This window comes from Podarcis pityusensis (genome assembly GCF_964106645.2).
Source record: "Podarcis pityusensis genome assembly, chromosome: 10".
NCBI classification, from domain to species: domain Eukaryota; kingdom Metazoa; phylum Chordata; class Lepidosauria; order Squamata; family Lacertidae; genus Podarcis; species Podarcis pityusensis.
In genome coordinates this window covers 29,395,450-29,411,611 of record NC_138035.1, presented here as the reverse complement: position 1 = coordinate 29,411,611, position 16,162 = coordinate 29,395,450, and the positions used below count along the sequence as shown (strand labels likewise).

Below are 16,162 nucleotides of genomic sequence, written 5' to 3'. Positions count from 1 at the left end.
GTTCTTTATCTTTAACTCAGACTTAGAACAGGCGACCTTGCAGATAGAGAACTGTCCTCTGTGAAATAGGGCACGGCCCACTTATTCTTGGGTGCACACCGAACCCCCTGAAAATTTGGCAGCGGGTTTCTGTGTCTGTGTGTGCAGCAATTGGCTACCAGCCCTGAATTTATCCCTCTTGTGAGGGAGAAGCAAACAAGCCTGTCTTCTGGGGAACTGGGGTGCCCTCTGCTGGCCGCCTTTAGGCCACTGTGATCCTCCACTGAAAGAGAATGGTTCCCCTTCCCACTCATCCCCGCTCAAACAATCGCCACCTGTCATCGTCACCTACTGGCCACTTGTGCCCCTTCCCCACCCTCTATATTTTCCCCTCAGTCTGGGCCTGTGATCCAAGTTTGTGTCCTGAACTCTTAACACCCTGACAGCTGGTAATTACCTGCTGAATACTGATGGGGAGCAGAGCTCTGCCTCCTTCAGTCCTCATGAAATATTGACATCAACCTTCGCCTTTTCCTCTCCCCCATCCCACTCTCCACTCTGCCCCCCTCTGAGCCCCCCATCTCTGCCTCCTCACACTGCCTCCATTGTCAATTACTTCTTTATCCATCACTCCTTTTAAAAAATTCCCTTTCATGTATCCGACTCTCTTCCCCCGCCCCTCACACTTTTATGTTTGGTTTTCTTCATTGGGGGTAGGGTGGGGGGTGTGGAGAGACCAAAGAGAGAGCAGAATCTGAGGAGAGAAGTCGAGGGGGGTAAACAGGTTGCCCCAGCCCTCCGAGAAATACAAAGGCTGTTTATCCGTTGCATACTTTTTAATTGGTGGCTTTCTGGCACATCAGCCGTTTTCTTGGTGATGAAACGGAGCTTTGCAGCTCCTTTGTAGAAAAACGAGTCTTGTGTTCGGCTGTGGGGGCTGGGAGACTATTAAAGGGGGAAGCAGGGAACAAGCCTGGTGGAGAGAAGCTCTGTGTGTGGCACCGCTTGTTACTCAGTCGCCGCTCATTTGGATCTGTCCGGCACAGGCAAAAAAATTGCCTCACATGCCCCCTCCCCCTGTCACACCTCTGCGTTGTGTATGGGTTTGGTCTGGCCCAAATGCCCAATTCAAAATATATGACTGGAAGGAAGATGTGGGTTTATTCCCTCTCTGTTGATAAAGCTGGCCCCTTAGAACTCTAGCAGAGTCAACATTTCCTCACAAAACATGTGGTTTTTTTTAGTTTAGTTTTTTGGGAGATAATTCCCCAGAGTTTCCCTTTCTCTCAACCCTCACAGAAAAGGGCACTTTGTATAATTTTCTCTGAATATTCTCCACCTTTCCCCCCTTTTTTTCCTTTTCTTTTTCTGGTAGGTGCCGTTTTTCTCTCAGAATACCTCAAAACAATGTTAGGCTCAGGACTTTTGTAGAGGATGCAAAATGGCTGCCAACAGAGGTGCTGCTGCTAGCATTGGCAATAGCAGCAAAACAACAGCAAAAGGCCTATTTCGGCATTAAGCAAGCAAACAAAATGCCTTAGGCAAAAAGAAAAGAAAAGAAGAGAAGAGGAATGAAGGTGTGCTACTGCCGCTGCCAGTGGTGAGCTCTACCCCCAAGAAGTTGTTGGAGAAATTTTCTTCTCTCTAGAAGAGCTTGGTGAAATAGTTCCTCATCTCCCAGGTTTCTCTCCCACAATTAGGATGGAGGATTTGAATAGGCCATTTGGGCACAGCTCTAAAGCACAGGATGGATAGGGATGGGAGAGGGAGTGCAGAGACCTCCAGCTACCTGTGTCTTTCCACCTGAAAACTCTTTTGTTTACAGATATAACCTTTGCCATTGTTTCAGGGTGAAAGTACCTACTCCCTCTTGCCCATGCTTGCAGGAGATCCAATTCTGCACACAGGTCTACCAATGGTCTGCTTCCACTGTCAGAAGCAGTGTGCCTCTGAGTATCAGTTCCTGGAAACTGCAGGAGGGGAGAGTGCATCTAGTCAACCACGGTGAGAACTGGATGCTGGACTTGATGGGCCACTGGCCTGATCTAGTAGGCTCTTCTTATGCCTTCTGTTTTTGGTCTCACCTATGCAACTAATTCATTTCAAATGGTGATGGAAGGAAGGGGAGGGTGTTCTGTGGCCTCAATCCCTTCTATGACTTAGAGAAAGACTAGGAAGGGCAGGGAGCCTCATTGTCTCCTGCTCCAGGACCATCTAGGACAGAGGACATGATTTTTTGGGACTCCTCAGAGGGCATTTCCTCCCCCTCCATGTAGTCCCCATGTTGTTGGGGTTAGCAGCTACAGAACTGGGCAACGGCCCTTTAAGGAAATGACAGCACCTCAGAGGTGGTGGAGTTAATAGCAGGTCCAGACCAGCCAGCCTTCATAAGGCTTCAAGATGCTGCTGAAACAATGACTATCTTTGGGTTGAGTTGTAGCCAGCCTCTGCTGCCATGACCTGTCCAGGGTCCTGAAAGGCTGTACTGCTAGTGATCTGACATTGCCTACACTGACTTGACTATTTTACTTCAATCTTCTTCTGGGTGTACCTTTTTCCTTCCAGTAAGTGCACTGCTTCAACCTGGAATTCCCCAGGAGTCCTGAACCATTTTCCAATAAATAAATAAATGATATATAGTGCAAGAGGGTCCCCCCAGATGCCAATTATGCAGTACCCTTGGAGAAGCATCTCAGAACAAGTAATAAAGCAGAATGTTATGTGGATCTCCCAGTATAAATCCACTACTAACATACCATTACTGCATCAATGACATATTGGGCTTGAGTCCAGGTTTCCTGAAATATCGAATCTCCTTGTATGGTGTTAAGCTCTTTGGGTAAGCACCTTCTCTTGGTGCCATCAACATCAGAGGGATGGCTGGTGGTGATGCATGAGAGGGTCTCTTCTGGGGCTTCTCCCAGATTTTGAAATTCCCTCCCAACTGAGGTTAGATGTGCTCCCACCTTGTTATGTTTCTGCGGGCAGACAGCCCTTTGAAAACCAGGGGCAGACAATGCTGGCCACTGGTCTGCCATCAAGGCAATTGGTTATTTTATTGCCGGTTCTAAATGTGCTTTATTGTATTTTAACTATTGTTTTATTTCTTCGTATTTTATAATAATGTTTTTTAAATGTTGTAAGCCACCTTGGATCCCAACTTGGGAGGAAGGCTGGATATAAACACATGAAATAAATAATAAAAAATAACAAAATGTTGCAGAGTGCACCTGCAAAAATAGCAAACAATTGAACACCAGTCTGGAAGGACCCTTTAAGAAACTGGAGAGTTTTCCTGGTTGCCACCTGATATTAATTGAAATTGTCAATATATCTCTTCTCAGAGACAGGAATTTAACTTGCAAGTATATGTGGGTTGCAACCCTCCCCTCCACCTTCCTTTGTGTGAGAAGAAACGAAGCTGGACTACAGCAAGACAGTCCAATCTGGCTCAGAGAGGGGATTCTCTCGGAACTATTTGGCAGTCGAAAGGACTGAATCATTAGACAAGACAGCTCAACATGGTCACTGGTGATGAGGCTGGCTGTTTGTGACAGGCCATTTTATCTGGGTTTGGAGTTTTTGTTTTTTGTTTTTTGGTAGCACACTCCGAAAACAAAACATTGACAAACTTGTGGATTGAATTACCTTTCCTTTTTCTTTTTTGTCCCCAAGCCATCTGTTCCGCTCAAAAGAACTTGAGGTCTGGGTTGTTGTTTTTTGCAATTCACGTCTTTGCTCTTCTTGTTCATGAGGAGGTGCATGGCGGGGGATGGGCAGCCTGTGGATTCCATGTCAAAGCAGAGAGAGAGAGAGAGAGAGAGAGAGAGAGAGAGAGAGAGAGAGAGAGATCACCATTTGGGCATGTGGATGCCTTTCATACGGAGCTCGCTTCAGCCTTATGACACGGCGCACAGTGCTGCCTGTGCATTGGCCGCCTGCCAAGATGCTGCACATTATTCCTTGAAGGCTGATGGTGTCATTCGTCTAAGAAACAATTAGCAACTGAAGCTTTGTCTTCCGTGTCGGGAGAGAAAGCGATCACCTTGAATCTCTAGAAATGGGCTTCCACATGGCCTTCCGCGGGCTCATCTTCTGAGCCCCCAGCATTCGTGATGATGCCACTGAAACGTCAAATTAGATGGCTTGCAAGTTGATATGATTCAGTCTGGGCATGTATTGTGAGTATTAGTGTATTGTGAGCCCTTGATTTCAACTATCTTTCGTATTGTTTTCTCTCAAACTGAGATTGATTACAAGTTTATATTCCCTGCAAAAGGGCATAAGAAGAGTCTGCTGGATCAAGTCAATGGCCCATCTGGTCCAAGATCGTCTTCTCACAATGGCCAACCTGTTGCCTGTGGCAAGCCCACAAGCAGCACAGGAGCACAGGAGCCCTCTCCCCTTCTGTGGTTTCTAGCAGCTAGTATTGCCACTTCCAACCATGGCAGCAGAGCAGAGCCATCATGGGCAGCATGGATGGCAAGGCTAAGCAGTCAAACCCTGCCATCTTTGGATTGTGGAATGTTTCCCTTCACAGAAGCATACCACAACCAAAATGTTTTCCAAAATTAAGAAGTTCAAGGCTGACCAATATAATGGACAGTCCTGATGTTCGTGGTGAAGTCCCACGATCACCCTATTCCCTTAGGTCAAATAGCTAGACAACATACGGCTTATTGATTTTGGGATCAAATAAGGCCACAACTTTATTGGTTACAGATGTGAAAGGTTTGGTCATAGGCATTGAGGTAAGCAACTGCAAACGTCACTCCCGTCCACCTGCTGGGGGTGTTTCTAAGGGTGAAGCCAGCAGGGGGGAGGGGATGTCCTATGACCTATGTTGGAAGAGTAGTATGACCCTAGCCCCTGTCTGGGCATCGGACAGAAGTCACTCCTCCCGGATCCTTTTAACAGGATACCTTTACCCGTGGAGGGGCAGGTGGCAGCTGCAATCTCCCCTCCAACCAAGACTTGGCCTGCCCAATGCCTATCCACCTTGCAAAGTTGTGACAATTGCTATGAGGTAGGCGAAAACCCAAATGCCAGAGCCAATCTGCCAGATGGAAAAAATTCCTGCCTGGCCCCTAAATCCGGTGATCAACATTTGTCCATAGAAAGGTTGTATCATCGGCAAAAACCCTAATCCAAGAGATAGTGGGTGGGAGAACCGGTGCAGTGAGAAAGAGGCCAAAAGGCCCTACAGGCTGGTCATTTATCCTTGCCCTGGGCACAGTGCAAAGTACCACTACTGGTCAGTTGGCACTGCCCCCAGGGGAACGCCCCCTAAATCCTGCTGCCATTGGCCAATTTGGCAGCAGGAGGACAATCCGGCATGCAATAGGCCGGTTTACAGGGGAGGTCTGGGTCCCACTCGCAAAGCCACCCACCCAAGGAGGGCATACAGACTTAGAGTTGTCAGGACATGGATTTCAACTGAGTACAACCACATTCAGATGCTTGTAATTTTCAATTGTTTCAAATAAAGTATCATAGTAGTTTCACTCAACAGTGGCACCTGTGGATTGTAGGGCCTGAGATGACATAGCTTATGCAGAGCAGACAGGCTGTTGGTAGTTATGAAATGGGGGCAGACTGTCACTAGTGAGAAGGCTTCTCTCTCTCTTGGGTTCAAAGACTGCTGCTGCTTCTCTTCCCTCTCCTGCCTCTATTGTTTAATCCAACTTTCATCTAAGAAACTCCATGGTTTGCCACCATTTTATCCTCATGACAATCCTGTGAGGTAGGTCAGTCTGAGAAGTTCTGGCTCCCTATGAGTTTCATAGTTGAGTAGGAGCTTGAACTCGGGTCTCTTCGGGCCATGTCCAACATTTTACCAACTACACCATTCACTTCACCTGTGGCTCTCCTTTTACCCCTCAGCCTTCATCTTCTTCCCTTCCATGGGCCTGCATTGGGGGCCCTTCACAAGATGGGGTGGTTGCAGCTCTTGATTGCCTTTTCCACCGCTATCAGAACCTCTTTCTCCCTCATCTGAATATCCCCACTATCAGATATCTCTATCTCTATCTCTCAAAATGCAGTATTATAATTCCCCGCCATCAGATTATCTATAGCTATGGCTATCTCAGAATGCAGTATTGTAGATGAATCTGGAGTTCTAATTAACAGACCATTTATGGAAAGGCAATGGAAGGATTTGTGGTTGTTTACAAAGGAGCAGTTACTGAATTCCAAGACAATGTTTAAGGAGTTAAATTAGATCATGGTGATGGTGGTAGTGATTTAGCAAAACAAGGCATACAAGTCAGACCATCTCTTTCTGTATGGAGCACATGGCTCTACCAGAGCGCTTCAGCAAGAGGCTGGCACTCTGCTCTGTTGAGGCTGCCTGGAGGAGAGCCATGACAGATCAGATCTATCTATTACATCTTCACTTGACTGACGCCTCCTTCTCCCACATCACACAACATTTGGTAGCAATTCCACAGCCTGTTCACATAACCAGGAATCCAGCTCCCTGAAGCCTGTGGAATGACACATCTGTTGGTCTTCCGACACTTCTTTAATGAGATTGCTCACATTACTCAAACAAAAATGTTTTCGGCAGTACTTCACGAGCAGAAGGTCATCCACTTGAAGGAACTTGAAAATGAGAGCCAGTATAGTAGATTGGTGAGAGCAGTCTTCTTCAATCTTTTGGATTGCTCTGGACTACAAATTCCATCATTCCCAGCAGCATGCGGTCATGTTGGTTGAAACTGATAGGGATTACAGTCCAAAACATCTGGCCAGATTACAGTGCTTTACCAGGATAAGGCTGGTAAAGCTGTGGCCTTCCAGATGTTGGATTCCAGCTCTCATCAGCCTCAGCCAATATGGTCAAGTGGTCAGGGTTGAAGGAAGTTGTACGCCAACAACATCTGGAGAACCACAAGTTCCTCAGCTTTGGCTGGGAGACCTGGGCTCAAATACCCACTTGGCCATGAAACTCACTGGGTCAGTCACAATTTATCAGGGTGACCTACTTCACAAAGTTGTTGTGAGGATAAAATGGGGAAGGGAAAGAACCAGGTAAGCCACCTTGACTTCTTGGAGGAAAGGTGGTTGCCACCAAACTCAATAGCACCTCAACTCCATCTCCTCTGTCCTGAGTAACACCTAGTAAAACAAACACATGACACAGTATTCCAGTAGTCTAAGCCCACATTGCTCTTATAACTGGGAGTCAGCAAAGTAGACTTAGGATGAGGAAACTCAGAGCCCAATGGCACCCCATTAGGTTTTGTTTCACCAGAAAGTATTGCCAAGGAAAAGCAGGAACAGGATTGCTGTTTTGAGCAGCAGCCCTGCACTTCCCCAAACATCCACCCTCTGACTCAAAGCTCCTATAAGGGTCTGTAAATCCTACACACAAGGATGCCTGCTTTAGGCCACTGAGAATTGCAACAGTTATTACCTGATTTGGTCTGCTTGCCTCGTCACACTGGGACAATAGCAGTACCTGACAAAGACATTTTGATACGTGGGATTGGATGGCCAAATGGATGCTGCCTCGCCCTCCACACCCCATGCACTTAACTACACCAAGGCTGCATTGGAGAGCTCTCTCACATAAGCCTCATGGAAATTAACTGAAGAAGTTCAAGATCCCTGATGGCATCCTACAGGTGCTTCCTTCCGGACAAGAGGGGCTTGTGATAGCACAAGGAAACTCAGCAACTGATACCATTTACCACTGACAGTGTGCTAGCTGTATGCCTATTTAGAAGGCAAAACATGAATTAGTGTGCATGACATGGGTCTATGAAATGTGTGTGCAGCAGCACAACATGGGTGAAGATCTTCCGGACAAGTCTTCTTCTTCTTCTTTGGGGATCACTCATAGCCATGTAAGATTGTCTTCCATGAACATGGTCTTAACAGTGACTGTGGAGGCCAATTCTGGATCCACACATCCTTCCACAGTGGAGACATATGTTCAGAATAGAGCAGTTGCTTTGGAAGACTGCCAAACAACATCACCAGTCCAACAAAGTCGATGATGAAGAATCGTTGCTTCAACACTGGTGATCTTTGCTTCTTCCAGTACACTGACATTAGGTTGCTTGTCTTCCCACGTGATATGTAACATTTTTCGGAGACACCATTGATAAAAACTTTCGGACTTCCGGGGGCGGCGCGAACGGCAATGGCGGTCCTCTTCTGAACGGGAGAGGAGGCTCCGCAGGCAACGGGTCGTCCGCTACGGCGAAGCGGAGACCCACTCTGGAAAACCCCAGGCGGCAAGAGCCTGGGGTCTTGAGGCTCGGTGGGCGCCTTGAGCGACCCTCCAAGTGCAGAAGGAACCCCGTAAGGGGCTCCGGAGCGCGGAGGGGGGTTGCGGCGCTGAGAGCTGTTTCACAGCCTGAGGAGCGAAGCCGCGCTGCTACTGTCGGTGAGCGCTGATCCCTTTTCCTGCTAAATTACGGATTCGGACGAAAAAGCAACTAACTTGTGAGTAAAAGACTGAGTCACTTGAATTTGAGACTTTAAAGGGAAAATTTAAATTGGCTTGAACTTGGCTGAAAGCGGAGAGACGTGGAAGCAGGAAGTCCGTCTTCCGCAGCCATTGAACTTGAAAAAAGCAATCAGCTGGAGGAGTGGAGGCTGAAAGAAAGAGATCCTAAGTTTTACAGATCTAAGCATCTATTGAACTTGCATCTTAAAGTAAAGACTTTAAGCTAAAGATTTGGGATTTTTATTTGCACTTGACTTTCCTCCTTTTATTGGATTACAAATTAGAAGGTGAAACCCAGAGTCAGGAGCTGCCTGAGCACTAAGGGAGCTGTCAGCACTGCAGATTTGGATACTGTATATTGGAACTTGAAACAATCTGAGGGTATTGAGACCTTTTAAATTTGAAACATTCTTTTTGGAGATAAATAAGCACTGTCTGCAACAAAGTGACCATTTATAAACTCTGCTAAACATTTGTATTTGAAGGTTCTTGGACATTAAATTAGACTCTGAAAGACAGATTAAGCTCCCTCTAGAGGATTGGATTAAAACAGTGACTTTACATGCACTTTTTACTTTCGATTCCCTTGCTGTTTGCTTGCTCTGGACCTTTCCATTCCCATGGGAATAACTCAGTGTGACCTTGACTGACAGATAACGTTGGAATGAGTGGCACAAGAAAAAGAGGGAGAGCTAAACAAACAACTTTAACAACTCTAACCTCAGCCTTACAGACACGTAGATCATCTGTGCCTACTTTGCCCTCAGAAGTGGAGGGAGAGGGCGAAGCAGAGCAGTTACAATTGGAAGATATGGCCTCAGGAGCATCTGTTTCTGTTCTAGACAAAATTTTTGAAAAATTGGAAGCTTTGGACAAGAAAGCAGATGCGCAATCAGCAAAGATTGATAAAAACACAGAATGTCTAAATAAATTAACCACACAAGTGGTACAGAATGCACAAACAATTGGACAGTTAACGGAGGCCTCAGCAGAAAATCGGAAATTGACTGAGGACACCAGACAAAAATTAGAAAATTTAGAGCAAGAGGTAAGACCACTCACTAAACAAGTTGGGGAACATCAGATTTATCTCTCTATGATAGAACTGCGAAACCGTGAGAACAACTTAAGGATTAGATCACTACAAGAGGCAGAAGAAGGACATCTAACTGAGTTTTTGACCAAAGAATTCTCCAAGTTCTGGAACTTGGAAGAAAAGGACTTTAAAATCGTGTCAGCTTTCAGACTTGGAAGATTTATAAAGAAGGAGAGGCCCAGAGACTGTTTGATAACATTGAGATCAAAGGAGGAAAGGGATAAGATTTTGGGACTACATTTTGTAAAATCACTGGAGGTTTTGGATAGAAGAATTGAAATTTATAAAGATATCCCAAGACTACTGCTTGATCTTAGAGCCGCCTATTCTGAACTTGTTAAACTACTAAGGAGCAACGCAATTCCATTCAGGTGGGAATTTCCCCAAGGAATATCTTTTACCTTTAGAGGGAGAAAGGTTAAAGTAAGAACACTGGAAGAGAGAGACAAATTCTTGTCTACATACGGAGAGGACCTTCAAAAAGGAATTGAACTACCTTCTGGGCCTGAGGCAACGCCAGTACCAACATCAGCATCTGTGGAACCTGAAGATCCTGAGAAGATACCACCCCTTGAAAAATAACCAGATAGTTCAGGATGTCTCTGCAACTGTTGAGCTGGAATATTAATGGTTGTAACATTCCGGAAAAAAGGAAGAAAATATTTCATATATTAAAAAAAGAACAATTGGACATTATTTGTTTACAAGAAACACATGTGACGAGGCTCCACAGAAAAGTGTTAATAAATAAAAGATTGGGCCAGGAATTTGTATCGTCCGACAAAGTTAAGAAGAGAGGTGTGGTGATATATGCAAAAGAGAGCCTGTCACCTAAATTCCTATTTAAAGATGAACATGGAAGAATTTTGGCTATTGAGATACAATATCAAGGAGAGAAACTGCTGATATTAGGAATCTATGCACCTAATGAAGGGAAATCGGAATTCTACAAGAAGTTGCAGGAGACAATGCTGGACTACCTAGACTACAACAACATCATAATGATGGGAGATATGAATGGGGTCGTATCAACTAACATGGACAAGTCACAAAGTCAAAATGTTACAAAAGACGGCAGACTACCTAAAACCTTTTTTGAAATGACTGACAATATGGATTTGATTGACATTTGGAGGACAAAGAACCCACTAGGAAGAGAGGGAACATTCTTTTCTGAAGCCCAACTGACCTGGACAAGAATCGACCAAATATGGATTTCTAGAGGCCTGGCACCTAAGGTCAGAAAAGTGGAAATCTGCCTAAAGACCTGCTCCGACCATAATGCAGTAAAGATGGATATGACACTATTACCAACTGGATCCTTTAGATGGAAGATGAATGACAATTTGTTTAGAGATCAGGAAATTACCAAGAAGGCCCAAAAAGTTCTGAAGGACTATTTTGAGATAAATATGAATAATATGGTGGAAAAAAGAATAATCTGGGACGCAAGCAAAGCTGTAATGAGGGGATTCTTGATACAACAGAATGCAGTAAAGAAAAGAACACAAAATGAGAAAAAAGATAAGATCTTGGATAAAATAAAAGAATTAGAGAAGAAATTAAGAGTGAATCCGAAGTCACAGCCAACTCTGAGAGAAATTAAACTTTATCAAACACAATATTCTAAATTGATAAATCAGGAAATCGAATGGAAGGTTAAATTAATGAAACAAAAAACGTTTGAGTCGGCGAATAAATGTGGAAAACTGCTAGCTTGGCAGCTGAAGAGAAGACAAAGATTAAATACTGTTACAAACTTAGAGGTTGATGGAAAAAACATCCAGAATCCAATGGACATTAGAAAGTGTTTCCAGAGATACTTCAAAAAATTATACACCCAAGGGCCGCAAGATGATGCTGAGATTAAACAATTTTTGGTAAAAAACGGACTATCTAAATTGTCACAAGAAAATAGGACAATCCTGAATTCTAAAATAACACGACAGGAGATCGAACAAGCTATCCAGAACATGCAACTTGGCAAATCTCCAGGACCAGATGGGCTGACCTCCAAGTACTATAAGACATTAAAAGACTATTTGATACAACCTTTGATGGAGGTCAGCAATGAAATTATGGAGGGGAAGAGGGCACCGGAGTCGTGGAAGGAAGCGTTTATCACATTAATACCAAAGTCGGAAGCTGAAAAGACACAACTTAAGAACTACCGTCCCATCTCTCTTTTAAATGTGGATTACAAAATATTTGCAGACATTTTGGCAAATAGATTTAAAAAAGTTTTAAATGAAGTAATTCATAAGGACCAGGCCGGCTTTCTCCCAGGAAGACATCTGTTTGCTAATACAAGGAACATTATTGACATTTTGGAACTTTTGCAAACAGACATAAATACAAAAGCAGTCTTAATTTTTATAGACGCGGAGAAGGCCTTTGACAATATCTCCTGGAAATTTATGATGGGAAATTTAAAAGAGATGGGAGTGGGACGGGGTTTTGAGAATGGGATCGGGGCGATATATTCAGAACAGAAAGCTAAACTGATAGTTAATAATGTGGTTACAGAAGAGTTTAAAATTGAAAAAGGGACACGACAAGGTTGCCCTATTTCCCCTTTGTTATTTATTTCGGTTCTGGAAGTGCTATTGAACATGATTAGAGAGGATCGGTTGGTGGAAGGAATTCAGGTCGGTCAGAAACAATATAAATTAAAAGCTTTTGCAGATGACCTGGTTTTGACTTTGCAGAAGCCAGAGCCCAGTACGAAAAGAGTATTACAACTGATTAATGACATTGGTCGGGTGGCTGGATTTAAACTAAATAAACAGAAAACTAAGGTTTTGGGGAAAAATTTGACTGATACAGAGTCAGAACGGTTTCAGAATGAGACGGACCTTAATGTGGTTAAAAAAGTAAAATACCTAGGGGTAAACATAACAGCAAAAAATCTAAGTCTATTTAAGGACAATTATGAAAAATGCTGGACAGAAATTAAGAGAGACTTAGATAGTTGGTCAAAATTGAAACTTTCTTTGTTAGGCCGAATTGCTGCTATCAAGATGAATGTATTGCCAAGGATGTTGTTTTTATTTCAAACACTTCAGGTCTTGGACAAAACGGGGTGCTTTCAGAAGTGGCAGAGAGACATTTCTAAGTTTGTCTGGCAGGGCAAAAAGCCCAGAATTAAGTTTAAGATATTAACTGATGCAAAACAAAGAGGGGGCTTTGCCCTGCCAGACTTAAAGTTGTATTATGAAGCCGCAGCGTTCTGCTGGCTAAAAGACTGGCTACTTCTTGAGGACACTGATGTGCTAGATTTGGAAGGGTTTAACAATGCTTTTGGATGGCATGCATATTTATGGTATGACAAGGTTAAAGCAAATAAGGCCTTTAAGAACCATATTGTCAGAAAATCATTGTTTAATGTCTGGACAAAATATAAAGACTTGCTGGAAAATAAAACACCAAGGTGGCTTTCACCTTTGGAAGCCAAGGCCCGAAAAAGACCCAATATGGAGGCTAAATGGCCAAAATATTGGGAAATACTAGAAAAGGATGGAGACAATTGGAAATTGCAGAGTTTGGAGAAAATGAAAGACAAAGTGCGAGATTGGTTACATTACGCTCAGATTAAAGAAGTTTTTAAAAATGATAAGAAACTAGGGTTCCAGGTGGAGAAATCGAAATTAGAAACAGAATTGTTAGAACCAAAGATTAAGGTACTTTCAAGGATGTATAACTTGCTGTTGAAATGGAATACACAAGATGAAACGGTTAAATCGGCTATGATAAGGTGGGCACAGGACATTGGGCATAATATCATGTTTGAGGACTGGGAGAGGTTGTGGAGCAATGGATTGAAATTTACTGCATGTAACGCTCTGAAAGAAAATGTAATGAAAATGATTTATAGATGGTATATGACCCCAGTCAAACTTGCCAAAATTTACCACCTGTCTGATAATAAGTGTTGGAAATGCAAAGAGTGTGAGGGAACGTTCTTCCACCTCTGGTGGACTTGCCCTAAAGTGAAGGCGTTCTGGGAAATGATTTATAATGAACTGAAAAAGGTATTTAAATATACCTTCACTAAGAAACCAGAGGCTTTCCTTTTGGGTATTGTCGGCCAAGGGGTGGCAAAGAAGGACCAGACATTCTTTATGTATGCAACAACAGCAGCAAGGATACTTCTCGCAAAACATTGGAAAACTCAAGATCTACCCACACTGGAAGAATGGCAGATACAACTGATAGACTACATGGAACTGGCTGAAATGACCGGCAGAATCCGTGACCTGGGAGAAGAGAGGATTGAGGAGGACTGGAAGAAATTTAAGAACTATTTACAAAAGTATTGTAATTTGAGTGAATGCTAAACAAGACGCTAGATCAAAATAACTGAGCACCACTAAATTTAGAAGTTTTTAAGAAAATAAGTAAGATTGTGAAATTTAGCTCCTTTTGAGAATTATAAGATTATGAAATATAAGGGATATAAGAATTTAAATAAGAGGATAAATTGCTGACAAAACGTTACAACGATGAAAGTGGGAGCGGGAGATGTGAGGAAGTCTAAAGAAAATGTGAAAATATGTTAAGATCAATGTTACATTGTTTATTATGTTTATTTTTACTGTAAAACTTAATAAATTGCTTTAAAAAAAAAAAAAAGATAAAAACTTTCGAAGAGTTGGAGATGGCGTTTATAAGTGGCCCATGTTTCACAGGCATACAGTAAGGTTGGTAGTACAATAGCTTTGTAAACAAGCATTTTGGTTTCCCTGCGAATGTTCCGGTCCTCAAACATTCTGCACTTCAATCGGGAGAAAGCTACTTGCAGAGCTCAGGCGATGCTGGATTTCGGCATCCATGTGGGCCCTTGTGGTAAGACAACTGCCCAGGTAGAAGAAGTGATCAACACTTTCCAACGTTACACCACTGAGTTGGGTTTGTGGTGCTGCAGAAGGGTTGTTTTGTGCTTGTTGGTGCAGCACTTTCCAGCTCAGTAACAAATGTCTGAATGGTGTGTGTGTCTTCGGGGTGTAGTAGCTCTTGTGGTTTCGGGGTGTGTGTGGTCAAATACCTTTGCAGCATGATCATGGCATGGTTAGAGAAGGGTGTGTGTGTGTGTGTGTGTGTGTGTGTGTGTGTGTGTGTGATGTGTGAACAAGAGCGCACCAGCACGTTGATGATGGACAAACACCTCTGCATAGCTTCGATAGTTCATTATTGCTGCACCTCTCTCCCCATCACCACTTCCCCTGACATTCAACCACATGTCCCCTGCAGCCGCCTTGCGCTCTAATGATCGAGGAGGGTGACGGATAACAACCTCTGCATATCAATTCCTCCAAACCAGAACATGCCATCTCCCCGCTATCTCTCCCCCCTCCAATTCCTGTTCTTTCTTGCTCGAGCTTGGTTGCCATAGTAGCTGACAGACTCACTGGGTCCTGCTTCCTCGGGGAATGCAACAGCACCACCACCAGCAGAATGTTTTCTAACTGACCCAGAAGAGTCCTAAGGCATGGCCTTTTATTTATGCCTCATAGAAACTGAAGAAGATCCTTCTTGGGGACAGGAGGCATCTTCCTCCCACTTTCACTTCTCTCCCTCCTTCTTGTTTATTTGTTGTACAGTGGTACCTCTAGTTAGGGATGCAGGTGGTGCTGTGGGTTAAACCACAGAGCCTAGGACTTGCCAATCAGAAGGTCGGTGGTTCGAATCCCCATGACGGGGTGAGCTCCCATTGCTCGGTCCCTGCTCCTGCCAACCTAGCAGTTCAAAGTACGTCAAAGTGCAAGTAGATAAATAGGTACCACTCCGGCGGGAAGGTAAACGGCGTTTCCATGTGCTGCTCTGGTTCGCCAGAAGCAGCTTAGTCATGCTGGCCACATGACCCGGAAGCTGTATGCCGGCTCCCTCGGCCAATAAAGCGAGATGAGCGCCGCAACCCCAGAGTTGGTCACGACTGGACCTAATGGTCAGGGGTCCCTTTACCTTTACTTTACCTCTAGTTACAAACTTAATTCGTTCCAGAGGTCCGTTCTTAATCTGAAACTGTTGTTAACTGGAGGTGTGCTTTCGCTAATGGGGCCCCTTGCTGCCACTGCGCCACAGGCACACAATTTCCATTCTCATCCTGGGACAAAGTTCTCAACTCAAGGTAACTCTTCCAGGTTAGCAGAGTTTGTAACCTGAAGCATTTGTAACCTGAGGCGTTTGTAACTCGAGGTACCACTGTATTCATATCTCACCATTTTCTCTCAAGGGGCTGGAGGAGAAGTAACATGCTTCTCCCCTTCTCTTTGTGTAATCCCCACAACAACTCAGTGAGGTAGGTCAGGCTGAGAGGCAGGGTCACCCAGTGAGCTTCGTGGCCAAGCGGGGATTCGAACCCTGGCCTCCAAAGTCCTAGTCTTACTGCAACAACTTTGTGGTGAGTTCTGGCACCTGTTTTTCTTGGGGGGGGGAGCACTGGTGCCCATGAATATTGTGGCAAAGCAAAAGGGTTTGCATGTATGCACAACAGCAGGAGGACCCTCCAGAAGCCATGTTGCAACTGCTGTAACTTTTGCTCCCCCAAACCATATGGGACACCCAACTGGCCAACCTTGACAACTTCTCTCAGTGAGCAAATACAAACAAGCTAGCGGGTGCGTAAG

General features: G+C 44.2%; 1 long non-coding RNA gene across 1 annotated transcript in view; it reads right to left on the bottom strand.

The window, feature by feature from the left end:
• Positions 1–15,743, bottom strand: part of LOC308457739 — a 515,363-nt gene extending 499,620 nt beyond the window's left edge. The window contains exon 1 of the long non-coding RNA XR_013977100.1: positions 15,659–15,743. This is a non-coding gene — a long non-coding RNA (uncharacterized lncRNA). The remainder of the gene's footprint in view (positions 1–15,658) is intronic.
• Between the last annotated feature and the right edge of the window lie 419 nt (positions 15,744–16,162).